General features: G+C 45.1%; 1 protein-coding gene across 6 annotated transcripts in view; it reads left to right on the forward strand.

The window, feature by feature from the left end:
• The window catches only part of MYT1 (myelin transcription factor 1), a 171,587-nt gene that overhangs the window by 8,448 nt on the left and 147,754 nt on the right, over window positions 1-15,385 (forward strand). For 2 of the 6 annotated variants that reach the window (XM_083744145.1, XM_083744147.1), the window contains exon 1: window positions 1,803-2,248. The exons of the other annotated variants lie outside the window; for them this stretch is intronic. The gene's annotated coding sequence lies outside the window, so the exon portion shown is untranslated. Of the gene's footprint in view, window positions 1-1,802; window positions 2,249-15,385 lie in introns of those variants that run through there. 6 annotated transcript variants of the gene reach the window in all.

Consider the following 15,385-nt stretch of genomic DNA (forward strand, 5'->3'; position numbering starts at 1 on the left):
TAATTTGCCCCACAAGTCCATTTTCACCAAACTGTAGTCACCCATATGATCAGAGTTTACTCAGGGAGCTGAGGCTGAGCTGAACTGCAATCTCCCTGGCCATTATAATGTTTTGGCCAAGACTTAACTAGTGAATTTGTGGCTAAGGCTTTAAATGTGAGCCAATACTGCACATTACACCAGCTCTCATTCTCAAGCACACTGATATCACCTTAACCAGAATTAGAGTCTTAACTTGCCTTTCCCTCACAACAGCTCTTTGAACTAGTTTATCACAGTTGTGAGACCAAGAGACATTTGACCGAGGCCAAACAAATAAGACAATTACAGATAGGTAGCTGTGTTGGTCTGCCATAGTCAAAACAAAACATAATTCCTTCCAGTAGCACCTTAAAGACCAACAAAGTTAGTTCTTGGTATGAGCTTTCGTGAGCATGCACACTTCTTCAGATACCAATTTTTTTGTTTTTGTTTTAAATAAGACAATGGCAGAGAAGGTATTTAAACACAACTCTCCAAAGGTTTAAGCCCAGTGACATATCCATACTCTGGGCCATTTGTTATATAAATTACTAAACACATTCCTAAGTGGTTCAGAAGCCGTTCACAACAAGCTTGCTAGGACTCTTTTGATGTTGTGTTTTTAACAAGACTCACCAGAACTTTGAAGGCATTGTTCTGATAAAAATATGGCATTGACTTTTCTTCCACTCAATACTGAGATCAAGGATAGTGGCTGGATCAACCATAATCCATCAAATATGACATCAGAGTCATATTTACACAACACACACACACATATGTCTGTGCCACATTTATTAGAACCAAACATTGCCTACAACCTGGTCCAGCCAAGGAGTTTTGGGTTCCTGAGACAGGAAAACTAAAACACAGACACACAAACATACAAATCAAAATGGGACCCAATCCATCTGAGACATTCTTTTGCCAAAGCCCTATTGAACAATGCTCTTTAGCTTCTGCTGTCCATTTTGATTGGGCTTGTGAGGGAGAACTTTCCTGTGCCTCATGGATCCAATCTGCTCCCTTGAAGGCAACCAAATCCCTAAAGCCCTCCAGTAGAGGAAAGGAGTAGGTTTTTTTGAGAAAAGTGGATCTGATGGTGGAAGGAGGTAAAGACAGGACAAACTTCCCTTTTACTCATCTGGATAAACTTTGCAGATTTTTTTAAATTGATGCATCAACTCCAAGATTACTATAATCTGCATGGGAAGTGTATGCTGTGTTGTGTTGTGTGCAGACATATACAGCCAAACTCCTGGACTTTTCAGTATATTAGCTCAATCACTGCTGGTCTCCCAACTTGCCTCTGGTCGTGAATTCCCCACCCTGTTCTTTATGGCGATGGGTCATCTTTTCTAACCACCAATAAACATTGTAAAGTACTTTCGCTGCAGCTGGGCTAAGCCGGGGCATCTGTCATTCCCTGCTTGTTGCTATTAGAAATTATGGGACTGTACCATAGGCTGGAAATGTGGAGGGGGGGATTAAGCCGACAGTTGTAACCTTCCCAGCTCCTTTTGTCTCCTTTGCATAAAAGGACTTTCAACCCATGCTGCATATTAATTATGGATCAGATTGGATTTTGAGGGGGGGCCGAGGGGAGATCTTCCACCTTCTGTTAGAGCCCGAGGAGTGGTGGAAAGAGGGGGAAATATATTCTGGGGCTCCCTCCCACGCTCACCCCCCTCCAAAGGGAAAAAAGTCAGCACCTCCATGTCTTTCTCTTTTTTTTCCTCCCCTCCTTCCTGTACTGTAGATTTATTTCACCTCGGAGAGTAAACAGATATATTGCAAGCCCAAAGGGTTGATGGGTAGTGTATTTACAAAGGGAAGGAGAAGAGCGGGGCCCCCCCCATCCACGTCCTCCTCCTCCTTTCCACCGGCCCCCCCCCCGCCATTCCCATTAATGAGAGCGATCATTAAGTGAGACACTGCCTTTAGCGAGCTTAAAGAGTTCACACACTAAAGACTTATCAGCGGTTTTAATTGAAAGCTACGAACCTTCTTCCACGCATGTTCCCGGCGTAAGGGAGTGGGGAGGGGGGGCCGCTTTCAGCAAGTGCTCTCTCTCCTCTCCACCTCCCCCCCCCCTTTCCAACCTCTCCACCTTCCAACTCTCCCGCTCCCCCCCCCATCTCCACCCACCCACCACCCCATGTAAATTTCATGATTGCTTTCCGTGATGTCATTTTGAAAAGAGACAGACAATAGGCTGTGAGCAAAGGTAAGTCAATGTTATGCTCTCTTGTTTGTTTGTTTGTTTGTTTGCGCGGACAAAAGGCACATATTTATCAACTGTGTATGTGTTGGTTTTTAAGAAGGAGAAAATATTAATAAGCAATGATCGTCGTATTCTTCGGGTGGTTTCTGGAGGGTGGGAAAGAGAGTGTTTGAGAAGAGAGAGAAGAAAAATTATATATATATCCGGATAGTTCTAGAGGTTGTCCCGATCTGTAGGGATCGCTTTGGAGGAACCGTGCCCGTGGTGGTGGGATGTCTTTTTGTATTCGACGGCCTATTTGCTTATTGTTATTTCCCCCCCCCCCCATTCCTGGATCTTTGATGGCCGAGTTTTTCTCGCGGGCGCGCTTTGGATCTCGTTGCAATTGTGGAAAGATGACTGGAAGAGCGAGAAGAGACGAAGACAGGGCAAAGGGGGTGGAAAGGCGAGATCTTCTTTCTTTCCTTTTTGCTCGCTGCCTTTAAAGTTTCTCAGCATTTCTTTTTTTAAAAAAAAAAAGTAGAGAGACTAGTCCGTGGACTTTGATACTCTCTCACCTGGGGAGGGATCCCAAAGCGGAAGAGAGAGAGAAAATTGCGGGCGGTGGGAGAGGCAACCGCCCCGAATGTCTGTTTCGTTCTCTTACTTGACACACTCCCGGAAAAGTTGCCGCCGTCCATGGTGCTGAAATGCCCTGTTTTCGGGTTGAAGTTGCAGGCAGCAGTTCTACGGTCTTGCGTTCTCATTTCTGGCAATCTCGTGCGAATCGGGAGGAAGATAATCTGTTGTTGTTGTTGTTGGAAAAGATTTTAAAGATCCATTATTTCCCACAATTCTTTTCCCCCCTTCCCTGTATCGGTGATAAGAGTGGGAGACTTTACTGTTCTGTCCTGATGTTCTAGGGTAAAACTAAAACAGGGTCAGGTTAAAAAGAGACTGTTTTAAAAGTGTCAGACATTTAGGAAGTCAAGTTACTTTGCAGCGTTAAGAATAACAACTAGGGGAGTGCTGGCTGGTTTTACTAGTTTATGGCTCTGGTTTTCTGTGTAATTCAGCTTCCCTTCCACATATATAATGTCCAGAAACAAAAGGGAGATTTTACTCTTTATACTTCATTGCTTTTATTGCTTGGATTGTTTGGTTATTTCACTGCAGGCAGCTCCCCCCGCTCCCCCCCCCCCCGTGAAATGATAAGATTGGGCAGGAAGTATTTAGGAGTTGGGGCTTCATTTAGAGCCTTTTCCATGGCTTTCCCGTGCACTTCTAACAGTGCAATCCTATGCATGCCTTCTCAGAAATAAGTCCCATTGTTTTTAATGGGGCTTCGTCCCAGGTGAGTACAGGATTGCAACCTCAACCTCTTAATCAATTGTTAGGAGGCAGGATTTAATGGAAGTTTTTAAGGACCAGATTGACAAAGCAGAAGATGACGATATTACACCAAAACTAGCAAGGGAGGCCTTTGTCTGTTTCTGAGCCATTTGTTCGTTTCCCATTGGGAGGTCTATTGTTGAACTGGAGAAGGGTTGTTTATTTTCACATTCATCACAATTCCCTGTTTTGAGCTGGAGGCTGCACTAGCTGGGGAATGACCCATGGTTTTTCATGACAGCTATTTCCTACCTCTGTGAGGGGAGGAGGAAAAGGTTCCTGAATGACTCAACCAGCTGTCAACACAAGTATTATAATTTTGTATTCTTGCTCTCTGGCTGGGTCCCATTTGCTTGTGGTTTCTTGGAGATCCACTTTGGGCGAAGTTCTCTGTCTCTCCAATAATTACAGCCAGCCTCTCTCTCTCTCTCTCGCTCTCTCTCTCATTGGCTCATCTGTTCTTATTATCAGCTTCCTCCATATGTCTACTTTAATTAATGGCAGACAAAAGAAGAAGGAGAATGTGTTTGTGTGAGAGAGTGAGTGAGAGAGAGAGAGAAGGAAGGGGGTCATTGTAGGAATTAAAGTTTAAGAGTTGTCATGGCTGTGATGGGGTCACAGAAACTGGAGACAAATATTGCTGGGTGCTTGCTTGTATGCACGTATCTTTTGTAAGGTCATACATATTGCTCAGAAGGCAGATTATTAACGGGGGGGGCAGTTGCAGGACACTCAGCAGGGAAAACAAGACTGCTTTGCTCTTCGCCTAACCTGTGAAAGAAAGAAAGAAAGAAAGAAAGAAAGAAAGAAAGAAAGAAAGAAAAGACTGGTGTATTCCACAGCTACAAATGCAGCTGGCAAAGTACCTTCTCCCTTCTGCTAACCTTTTGTTAAGCATGCTTTATTCCCATTGGCTTTGCTAGGTTGTTGATCGTGTATTAGGAGTGTGTATATCTCATATGTCTGCAGGAGAGGAACAGATAAACATCTGAAGGCTAGCCTCTGGCCAGCAAAAATAAGAATCAAAGTTGTGAAAGCAGGCCAGTTGCTCACCCCAGGAGAACCCTGGGAAGGTTGTGTGTGTGTGTGTGTGTGTGCTTTGTTTGTTTTTTGCTGAAGGTTCACTAATCAACTCTAGATCTATATTTAGACCAGTATAAATAGCATATCACATAAGGAGCCAGGATGCAACGTCTTGGAAGAAACCAATAAGGGTTTGTTTCCTTTTACTTCCCTTGCACGCCTGTGAATATTCAACTCTGTGGCAGAATCACATGCTCTTCCCCCGTCCCCTCCCAATGGAACAAAATGCAACTTTTCTGTGCAGGAAAATCATAGCGTGATCACGCACACAGTGCCTTTGCTTGATTGTTAACAGATATTAAAATAGTCCCCCTGCCACGTCATCCTGGCGTCATGTGGTTACTTGAGGGTATTCATTGGATGATTCCTTTGAGTCGGAGCCATCTATTTACCTTCCTATCTAAGCTCCTGACATTCTGCCCCACTTCCCTAATGTTCCGTCATGCTGAGCTGTGACCAAGAAACAGAACCTGGGGTGCGCAATGAAAGTGGAGGCAGACTTAGTTCCCGGTGGCTCCCAGTCAGTAGACGCAGCTGAAAGGAGGCAAAGGCAGAGGGACCAGTAGGGACAGGTGGCAGGTTTGGATCCTAGCTCACCCACTCCCATGGAACCTGTGCATGCCTTTAATCCTGTCATATAAATAAGTGGCAGCAATTATTTCCCAGGAGAAAAGTTGTGTGCTGCACTTGGGGGGTCAATACCTTTCCACAACGTCTGATAAGTGGGATCCCACCTCCTGAGAGGAGCAGCAAGTTTATAGGTGTGGGGCAATATATTTCCAACACTACCCTTCCCTCCCAGGAAGGAAGGAAGGAAGGAAGGAAAGAAAGAAAGAAAGAAAGAAAGAAAGAAAGAAAGAAAGAAAGAAAGAAAGAAAGTAAGTTTAGGGAAGAAGAGAAAGTAAGGAAGGAGTGTAGACCTCATACCTTTTTCTCTTCTTCCACCTTGAACTTACTTTCTGGGTTGATATGGAAAAGCCTTCCTTATCTCCTCCTCCAAGCATGAATGCTATTCTGGTTCAGGAGAATGGGGAGCCAGGCCAGTTTTGAGACAGCAGGTCTTGTCCCTCCCCTTGCTCTGCTTGAAGTCAAGGCCTCTGCAATGGATAGGAGATTGTGGAGTGGGAAAGGAGAGGGAGCTGGCAGAAGGGCTAGGACTCTCAATTTTTCCTCTTTTCACTGCTCATCTAATTTTAGCTAATTACGAATACATTTATTTATTTACTTTAACTAGCTGTAAATACATTTATTTACTTGCTTTTGCAGGAGATGATAAAGCAGCCTGATCTCCCAATGCAGTTTAAGTCACAGAGCTTGAGTGTAAGCTCATTTCATCCCTAATGAGGGACCCTTTGCTATAATATGAACAGATGTGAATCTGGAAGAACTTAGAAGAGCTGCTTCCCCAATTCAGTTGAGGCCAAGTGCATAGAACCAAGCTGATTTAGTTCTCAGTGGGAAATGTGTCCAAGTTGGCCACTGAAAACAGGGGTATAGCAAAAGTCAGTGGAGCAGTTATTTGAGTGCACTGTCCTTAAGTTTGGTTGCTTAAATAGCAAAATGAATAAATGAATGGGCAGTTGGAATGGGAGATGTCAGAAACGGACAAAAAGCAATAACATCTCTCTTGACTTGTGTAAGGACAAGGGGGAGGGGCTCCTCTTCCCTACCTCACAAAACCTACATGGTATTTTGCTATGTATTGCAGTTGGTAATGTGGGTTTTCTGTTGTTATTTATTAGCTCTCATCTTGTTCACTTAGGGTAGAATTCAGTGGGAAGTCTTTCCATGGAAGTCTCGTTGATACAAAAGTTCTGCCCAGTGTTTGGTTGATGGAGGCCCATTCACACAGGCAAAGCATTGTTTCTGAACCTGCAGCCATTGTGCAAATGACCTTGCATGTGGGAACAGGCCTCAAGAATTCAGAAAGCCGAGAACGAGGAAAATAAAGCAGTGACGCAGCCCTTGGCATTATCATTTATGAATAATAGTATGAGATGTGATAAAAGAGGGATGAGATCAGCTCAGATGCAAGAGCGTCAGCTTAATTGGGTCATGGATCAGACTGAAAGGAACACATTGCTTACTTTTCTGCTCCTAAGACTGCATAGCTTCTGAGACTCTTCTGAAGCATTTCCCCTTTTCTCACAACAATACACTTTCCCAAAATGCATGGGCACGTGAACGCTCCCAAAGTCGCTGTGCATCTGAGCTCACTTTATGATTTCTCTTGTTGTTTAAGCATCAGCTAATCTCCTGTGAAGGTTTTTTCGTAACCTTTTAGCTGTTCGACAGACCTTCCGGGGAACTGGACCAAGGCATTATGTAGAGTAATCAGAAATGCAGCTAAGCAAACGCAGCACTCATGTGAGATCCTGCCATGCAGAAGAACTGTATTTTATCCCCCTGGGAAGTGGCTCAGGTTTTTATTATTGTTATTTCTCCTTCTCCTCTTAATCGCCAAGGAGAACCCAGTAATGGATTACGTCTCCTTCTAAACTTCCAATGGAATTCTCTCCAAAGGGATTCTTCGGTATTTAAACCAAGTATTTAAACCATTGCCAAGTACTGACACACTATTCCCTATGACACAGTGGTGTTAACTGTGCTCAGCACTTAGATATCCCTTTTCAAGTTTCCGGTGTGTTTTCCATAAATTATGTCAGCATTCCTTATAATGGGGGTGGGAATGGTTCTGGACACAGAACTGTGTCCAGTTCTGGGCACCACAGTTCAAGAAGGACACTGACAAACTGGAACGTGTCCAGAGGAGGGCAAACAAAATGGTCAAAGGCCTGGAAACAATGCCTTATGAGGAACGGCTAAGGGAGCTGGGCATGTTTAGCCTGGAAAAGAGGAGGTTAAGGGGTGATATGATAGCCATGTTCAAATATATAAAAGGATGTCACATAGAGGAGGGAGAAAGGTTGTTTTCTGCTGCTCCAGAGAAGCAGACACGGAGCAATGGATACAAACTACAAGAAAGAAGATTCCACCTAAACATTAGGAAGAACTACCTGACAGTAAGAGCGGTGGAGTCTCCTTCTTTGGAGGTCTTTAAGCAGAGGCTTGAGAATCATATGTCAGGAGTGCTCTGATGGTGTTTCCTGCTTGGCAGGGGGTTGGACTCGATGACCCTTGTGGTCTCTTCCAACTCTATGATTCTATGATTCTATGATTCTATGAATCATAGAACTGTAGAGTTGGAAGGGACACTGGAGCCCATGTAGTCCAAGTCCCTACAATGCAGGAAGATACAGCTGACCCATACTGGAATTGAACCTGCAACCTTGGCATTATCCAGGCTCTAACCAACGGAGCTATCCAGGATCTGTTGCCCACAGATGCTGCTGGACTCCAACTCCTATCAGCCCCAGCCAGCATGGCAATTGACCAGGGATGTTGAGAATTGTAGTTAACAAAATTTTGAGGGCCACTGGCTCCCCAACCCTGCTTTTCAACAACCAAGTAAGGTTGGCCAATCTTCTTATAGGCTATATTGCTGTGAGCAACAGCTTGAGTTTGAGGTCAACCACAGGACTGACGCTGTAAAGAGAAGCTATTTGTTTTGCTCTCCCATCTCCTTTCATGATGCATGGTAGAGAAATCGCCAATGTCCTGATGTCACAACACTCATTTCATTTCATTTCTTATATTTCGATGCTGCACATGAGTCAAAAAGTGGCTAACATACAATAAATAACATCACAACTGCCACATAAATTATACAAAACCATCAACAAATCATCAGTAAAACAACCACCTTCTATAAAATGCTATTAACAAGACAACTTGGGAAATAGATTGAAAAGCACAACCACAAGAAAAGTCATGTTATAAAATGCACAAAGCATTACAGCACTCACTAACAACCCAAAACAAACTAAGCTGAATTCACACACACTCTCCCCATCCCCATGACTCATGGTCCTCCACTCAGTTCATCAAAAAACACATTCACATAATGTTGCCTCACCTCTTCATGGCTCCATCAGCAACAACCAATGATCTGCACAGAACATCATGGGGCCAGGATGTGGGCAAGTTACACTGGACACGTGAAGAGGGTGCTAAGTATGTGACCGGCATTTCAGAAGCAGAAAGGCATTTTGTGCTTCATTCAGTGAGCTCATGGTTGATGTGCAGTTTTAATTGTGGCCCATACAATTGTGTCCCTGCTTTTAGCCAGGGCACAGCAACTGCTGCACAGAAATGGGTTTGCAGGGAAATGGCCTGACACACAAACAGAGAGAGATGCCTTAGACCACGACAGACTTGTCCATCTGGCCACCATCTCTGACTAGCAGCAGGCCTCCAGATCTCAGGCAGAGGAAGCCACATTCTGCATGCAAAACATGGGCTCTCCCACTGAACTATATTGAGTTGACTCATGTCTGCACGGCAGGACACAACTGGGGGAAGGGGGTGGAACTAGGTCACTACGGTGTGAAAGCAGGCATTTTTCCAAATATGCCTTTCAGGCCTCTGAGCTAAGGAACCCTTTTCCACAGTGTCCCGTTTTTGCCACCCACCAAAACCCTAGGAGCAAAAAGCATTACAGGTTTTTCAAGATGAATATTTAGTCCAAGCTGCCAAGGCCTGTTGAGGTTCATTGTGACCTTGCATATAATGAAGGTAGTAGACTACGCCTATGACAAAGCAGGCCACAATAAACTTGCTAGTTTTTCAGGTGCTACAGTTGCATCTTGTGCTGCAGAACCAACTCTTTCATCCTGTGAAAGTAATAATAATAATAATAATTTATTATTTGTACCCCGCCCATCTGGTTGGGTTTCCCCAGCCACTCTGGGCGGCTTCCAACAAAGATGAAAGATACACTAAAATGCCACATATTAAAAACTTCCCTGAACAGGGCTGCCTTCAGATGTCTTCTGAATGTCAGGTAGATGTTTATCTCTTTGACATCTGATGGCAGGGCGTGGCACAGGGCGGGCGCCACTACTGAGAAGGCTCTCTGCCTGGTTCCCTGCAGCTTTGCTTCTCACAGTGGGGGAACCGCCAGGAGGCCCTCAGCGCTGGACCTCAGTGTCCGGGCAGAACAATGGGGGAGGAGACGCTCCTTCAGATATACTGGACCGAGGCCGTTTCAGGCTTTAAAGGTCAGCACCAACACTTTGAATTGTGCTCGGAAACGTACTGGGAGCCAGTGTAGGTCTTTCAAGACCGGTGTTATATGGTCTCGGCGGCCGCTCCCAGTCACCAGTCTAGCTGCCGCATTCTGGATTAGTTGTAGTTTCCAGGTCACCTTCAAAGGTAGCCCCACATAGAGCGCATTGCAGTAGTCCAAGCGGGAGATAACCAGAGCATGTACCACTCTGGCGAGACAGTCTGCAGGCAGATAGGGTCTCAGCCTACGTACCAGATGGAGCTGGTACACAGCTGCCCTGGATACAGATTTGACCTGTGCCTCCATGGACAGATGTGAGTCCAAAATGACTCCCAGGCTGCACACCTGGTCCTTCAGGGGCACAGTTACCCCATTCAGGACCAGGGAATCCTCCACACCTGCCCGCCTCCTGTCCCCCAAAAAGAGTACTTCTGTCTTGTCAGGATTCAACCTCAATCTGTTAGCCGCCATCCATCCTCCAACCACGTCCAGACACTCACACAGGACCTTCACCACCTTCACTGGTTCTGATTTAAAAGAGAGGTAGAGCTGGGTATCATCTGCATACTGATGTACACCCAGCCCAAACCTCCTGATGATCTCTCCCAGTGGCTGCATGTAAATGTTGAAAAGCATGGGGGAGAGGACAGAACCCTGAGGCACCCCACAAGTGAGAGCCCAGGGGTCTGAACACTCATCCCCCACCACCACTTTCTGAACACAGCCCAGGAGGAAGGAGCGGAACCACTGTATGACAGTGCCCCCAGCTCCCAGCCCCTCAAGACGGTCCAGAAGGATGTTATGGTCGATGGTATCAAACGCCGCTGAGAGATCCAGCAGAACTAGGAAACAGCTCTCACCTTTGTCCCTAGCCCACCGGAGATCATCAACCAGTGTGACCAAGGCAGTTTCAGTCCCATGATGAGGCCTGAATCCCGACTTGTGGAAACTGAAGTCACTGGGGCTATCAGAGAGCAAAGGGAGACCTTGGCAAGCATTGGGGATGTACAAGGGGAGGGGGGCTTGAGTTAGACATGATGAAAATCTGCTGAAAAGCAAGGAGCTGTCACCTGCATGAAAGATGAGTGATGTAGAGGAACAGGCTTCTATTAACCTGGTTTTTAAGGAGAGTTATCAAGTGACCAGGAAAAAGGCCTGCTCTTCTACTGTGTGTTTGAAGCCAATCTGCAAAAATCCAAAGATGAAACTCTTCACGACATGCATATAAACATCACAGAGCCAGAGCTATTGGTCTGTATTTTTCCCTTCTCCCTGCCCCAGGGTAGCAGTGAGAGTTGCCCATTTTCCTTTACATAATGTGTGAAATGGTCATAAGCTATAGCTTATCCTGTCCGGTGAAGGTTCGCAGAAATACAGCCCATTGTAAAAAGGGGGGAATAAAGCAAACAAAATCTGGAATTTATATTTATTCATTACATTGATAATTCACTTCATCCACATGGACCCCCAAGTGGGTAGCAACCTTATAAAAAAATAAGATTACTACATAAAAATAAGAAGCATGAAACAATACATTTAAAATATACGAGCACACATTTGAAAAACATACCACCACAATAAAGTCTTATTTATCCCTGACCGGTAAGTGCTTGCGCATACAGAAATAGTCTTTCATTGCCACTCCAGATATGTTGAACCTTAACTTCGGCTTTTTGGCATGGCAGGCCACACTGCAGTTGGTTTCCCTCCACCTCTTCTTCCTGCTTTTCCATGGTAGTTGTTTACATGTTCAGCTTCAAGCTGTAACAGGATTAGACAACGGCAGTACCGGCTGCTCAGCATGCATTCATTTCCAGATAGGACCTCTTCCTGAAACCCTAGTAAAGGTAAAGGTAAAGGTACCCCTGACCATTAGGTCCAGTCGTGACTGACTCTGGGGTTGCGGCACTCATCTTGCTCTATGGGCCGAGGGAGCTGGTGTACAGCTTCCTGGTCATGTGGCCAGCATGACTAAGCCACTTCTGGTGAACCAGAGCAGCGCACAGAAACTCCGTTTACCTTCCAGCCAGAGCGGTACCTATTTATCTACTTGCACTTTGATGTGCTTTCAAACTGCTAGGTTGGCAGGAGCAGGGACCGAGCAACAGGAGCTCACCCCGTGGCGGGGATTCGAACCGCCGACCTTCTGATCAGCAAGTCCTAGGCTCAGTGGAGTTGTTGCCAATTCTGAGCTGGATGGGCCAATGGTCTTATTTAATAGAACTTGCTTCACAATGTGAGGTTATGTGCCCAGGGAAGATGGAGAAACCTTTGGACCTCTTCCACTTTGCAAATCAGATCTAGGAACTCTATGATACTTTAGAAAGACATTGTTGTTGCTGCTGCTGCTGTTGCTTATATGTCACCCATCTGGCTGCCCCTGCCACTCAGCTTCCAATAAATGATAAAACTACAGTAAAACATCAAACATTAGAAACTTCCCAGAACAGGGCTGCCTTCAGATGTCTTCTAAAAGTCAGATAGTTGTTTATCTCCTTGACATCTGGTGGGAAGGTGTTCCACAGGGAGGGCGCCACTACCGAGAAGGCCCTCTGTCTGGTTCCCTGTAACCTCACCTCTCACAGTGAGGGAACTGCCAGAAGGACCTCAGAGCTGGACCTCAGTGTCCAGGCTGGACAATAGAGGCAGAGACGCTTCTTCAGGTATACAGTGGTACCTCAGGTTACAGACGCTTCAGGTTATAGACTCTGCTAACCCAGAAACAGTACCTCGGCTTAAGAACTTTACTTCAGGATGAGAACAGAAATTGCAGGGCGGCGGTAGGAGACCCCATTAGCTAAAGTGGTGCTTCAGGTTAAGAACAGTTTCAGGTTAAGAACGGACCTCCGGAACGAATTAAGTTCTTAACCTGAGGTACCACTGTACAAGGCCGAGGCCATTTAGGGCTTTAAAGGCCAGCACCAACACTTTGAATTGTGCTCGGAAACGTACTGTAGATCAACGTAGATCTTTTAGGACCAGTGTTGTATGATCCTGTGAACATGGGAACATTGTCTACACTGACTCTCCAGGGTTTGTTTTTTTGCTTTCTCCAGGGTTTCTGGCAAGGGACACTCCCAGGGATTGAACCTGGAACCTTTTGAGTGTAAAGCAAATGTTCTACCACCGAACTATGGCCTTTCTGCAGCATCCAGGCATGCACAAATCAGCAGATCAGTCATAACTGAGTTGCAAACTTGGGACACAAATTATTTATAAAGTGGGGGGGAATAAATCAGAGAGAGAGATGTGCCTCGTGCCAGCCATATCTTTTAAATATAGACCCACTCTCCATTCACCAGTCTTTTGAATGAAGACTGGAGGCAGTTGTTGTTGTTGTTTAGCCGTTTAGTTGTGTCCGACTCTTCGTGACCCCATGGACCAGAGCATGCCAGGCACTCCTGTCTTCCACTGCCTTCCACAGTTTGGTCAAACTCATGCTGGTAGCTTCGTATCCAACCATTTCGTCCTCTGTCGTCCCCTTCTCCTTGTGCCCTCAATCTTTCCCAACATCAGGGTCTTTTCCAGGGAGTCTTCTCTTCTCATGAGGTGGAGCCTCAGCTTCAGGATCTGTCCTTCCAGTGAGCACTCAGGGCTGATTTCCTTCAGAATGGAGAGGTTTGATCTTCTTGCAGTCCATGGGACTCTCAAGAGTCTCCTCCAGCACCATAACTCAAAAGCATCAATTCTTCAGCCATCAGCCTTCTTTATGAAGGCAGTATTGCTTCTAAATACTACTTGCTGGAAGCCACAAAAAGGTGGTGGTGTGATTTTGGTCCTGCTCCTATGAGAGCAGGATGTCTGTACGTAGGAAACCAATGTGGAAATCTTGCTTATGTCGAGTTATTTCTAAGTTTCCGTGCCTTTCTGGGTCTGGACAGTTTGACTTCAGCGAATGTTATTTTTTAGGGTTGTTGCATTTTTCCTATACCCCAACTTTCAATCTAAATTATCCCCCAAACAGCTTACCGTAAATTATATAATGCAGCATAAAGCTGTGATGATGGAACAATTTTAAACGGATGCCTGGGGGGTGATATGAATGCCTCTCCTCAGCTCTCAAGCGTCCCTGTTACTACTACAGGAATTTTCAGTATACACATAAGAATCCCTTGAAGGCATGCGCTGAGTTTCGAACACCAGTATGCGTGTTCATTGGTTTTGTCCCCCACGACACACTAATTTTCCCATGTAATGAGAAGCTCCAGGGCAACTTTACAGAGTTGCAGGGGCATTCCAGAGAGCAAAAGCTTTTTATTTGCAAATTTACAAGGAGAGAGGGTGGGAAGCAAACAGGTTACACAAGAAAGGATGCTGAGACCCTAAAGCTGCACCGGAATCATAGAGATAGGGGAGAGTTATCTCGTTTCTTGGCATGCTGGCACCGCCTGTCAAAATATTCACGAACACTTAATTATTCCTATCCCCCTATAACTGTCTTGTTATACTCCCAGGTTGCCTCCAGACTGCTGTTATCTTGAGGGAGGGATTCACGTGCATACCAGACATTTATATATTTGCACAATAAAAGTGAATTAAAGGACTCTGTTCCTCAAATGCAACAAATCACACACACACACCCCTTTAGAAATAATAATAAAACCCCGACTTTCTGCAGTGAGAAAAGCGATGGGGGGGGGGGAGTAAGGGCTTTGTAACTGCAAAAAGTTCAGCGTGGGGTGAATGAATGTCAAATGGGAAAATGCAAGCAAATCAGGGCAAATTCAGAATGAATGTGAGACGGCACGCTGGGTGGATTTCAGGGGGTTGGACTAGATGACCCTTGGGATCCCTTCTGACCATTTGATTCCATAATTCTATACTTTTCTCAGCTGCAGTTTGAGGTGGTACAGAATTGAACGTTTTATCTTGCTGCAGGTATAGCCCAGTCCACAGAACTAATCTACACTTCAGGAAGAATAAGATTATCTGTTCTGGACTGTACCACTTGAGATCTTAATGCTAATACTAAACGTGATCTGATCTGCAAGGAAGTTTTCAAAACAGTGAGGGAAGTGGCCCATTCAGATAGACGCTGGCCCCACCCTGATCCTCAACACACAATCCACTCTGTAATGGTAATTAGAATTCCTCCACCCACCCGCGTTTTGAATAACATCGTTTTTATATTGTTTTTGAAATAATAATAATAATAATAATAATAATAATAATAATAATAATTTATTTATACCCCACCCTCCCCAGCCAAGACTGGGCTCAGGGCAGCTAACACCAGGTATAAAAACAATTGATTAAAATGCAACTTAAAAACTTAAAAATCACAGGAGGAGAAAGGAAAGAGGGGGAGGGGATCAAATTACTGTTTAAGAGTTATCTCTTTTTTAAAAAACAGAAATAAAATCGTGTTTTGGTGAACCGCCTCGAGTCCCCATTCTGGGGGAAAGGCGGCATAACTAAATAAAGACCGATTCCGATATTCTCTACTACTCTAGTAAAACTAAGGCAGCAGGACGTGGCAGTTGCGCTGGGTTCAATGAAAGCGCGCTGGCAAGAGGCTTAAGTTGACTTAACCAAGGTGTTGTTTTTTTATATCTCGG

Source organism: Podarcis gaigeae (genome assembly GCF_964106915.1).
Source record: "Podarcis gaigeae genome assembly, chromosome: 6".
In the NCBI taxonomy this organism is placed as follows: Eukaryota; Metazoa; Chordata; class Lepidosauria; order Squamata; family Lacertidae; genus Podarcis; species Podarcis gaigeae.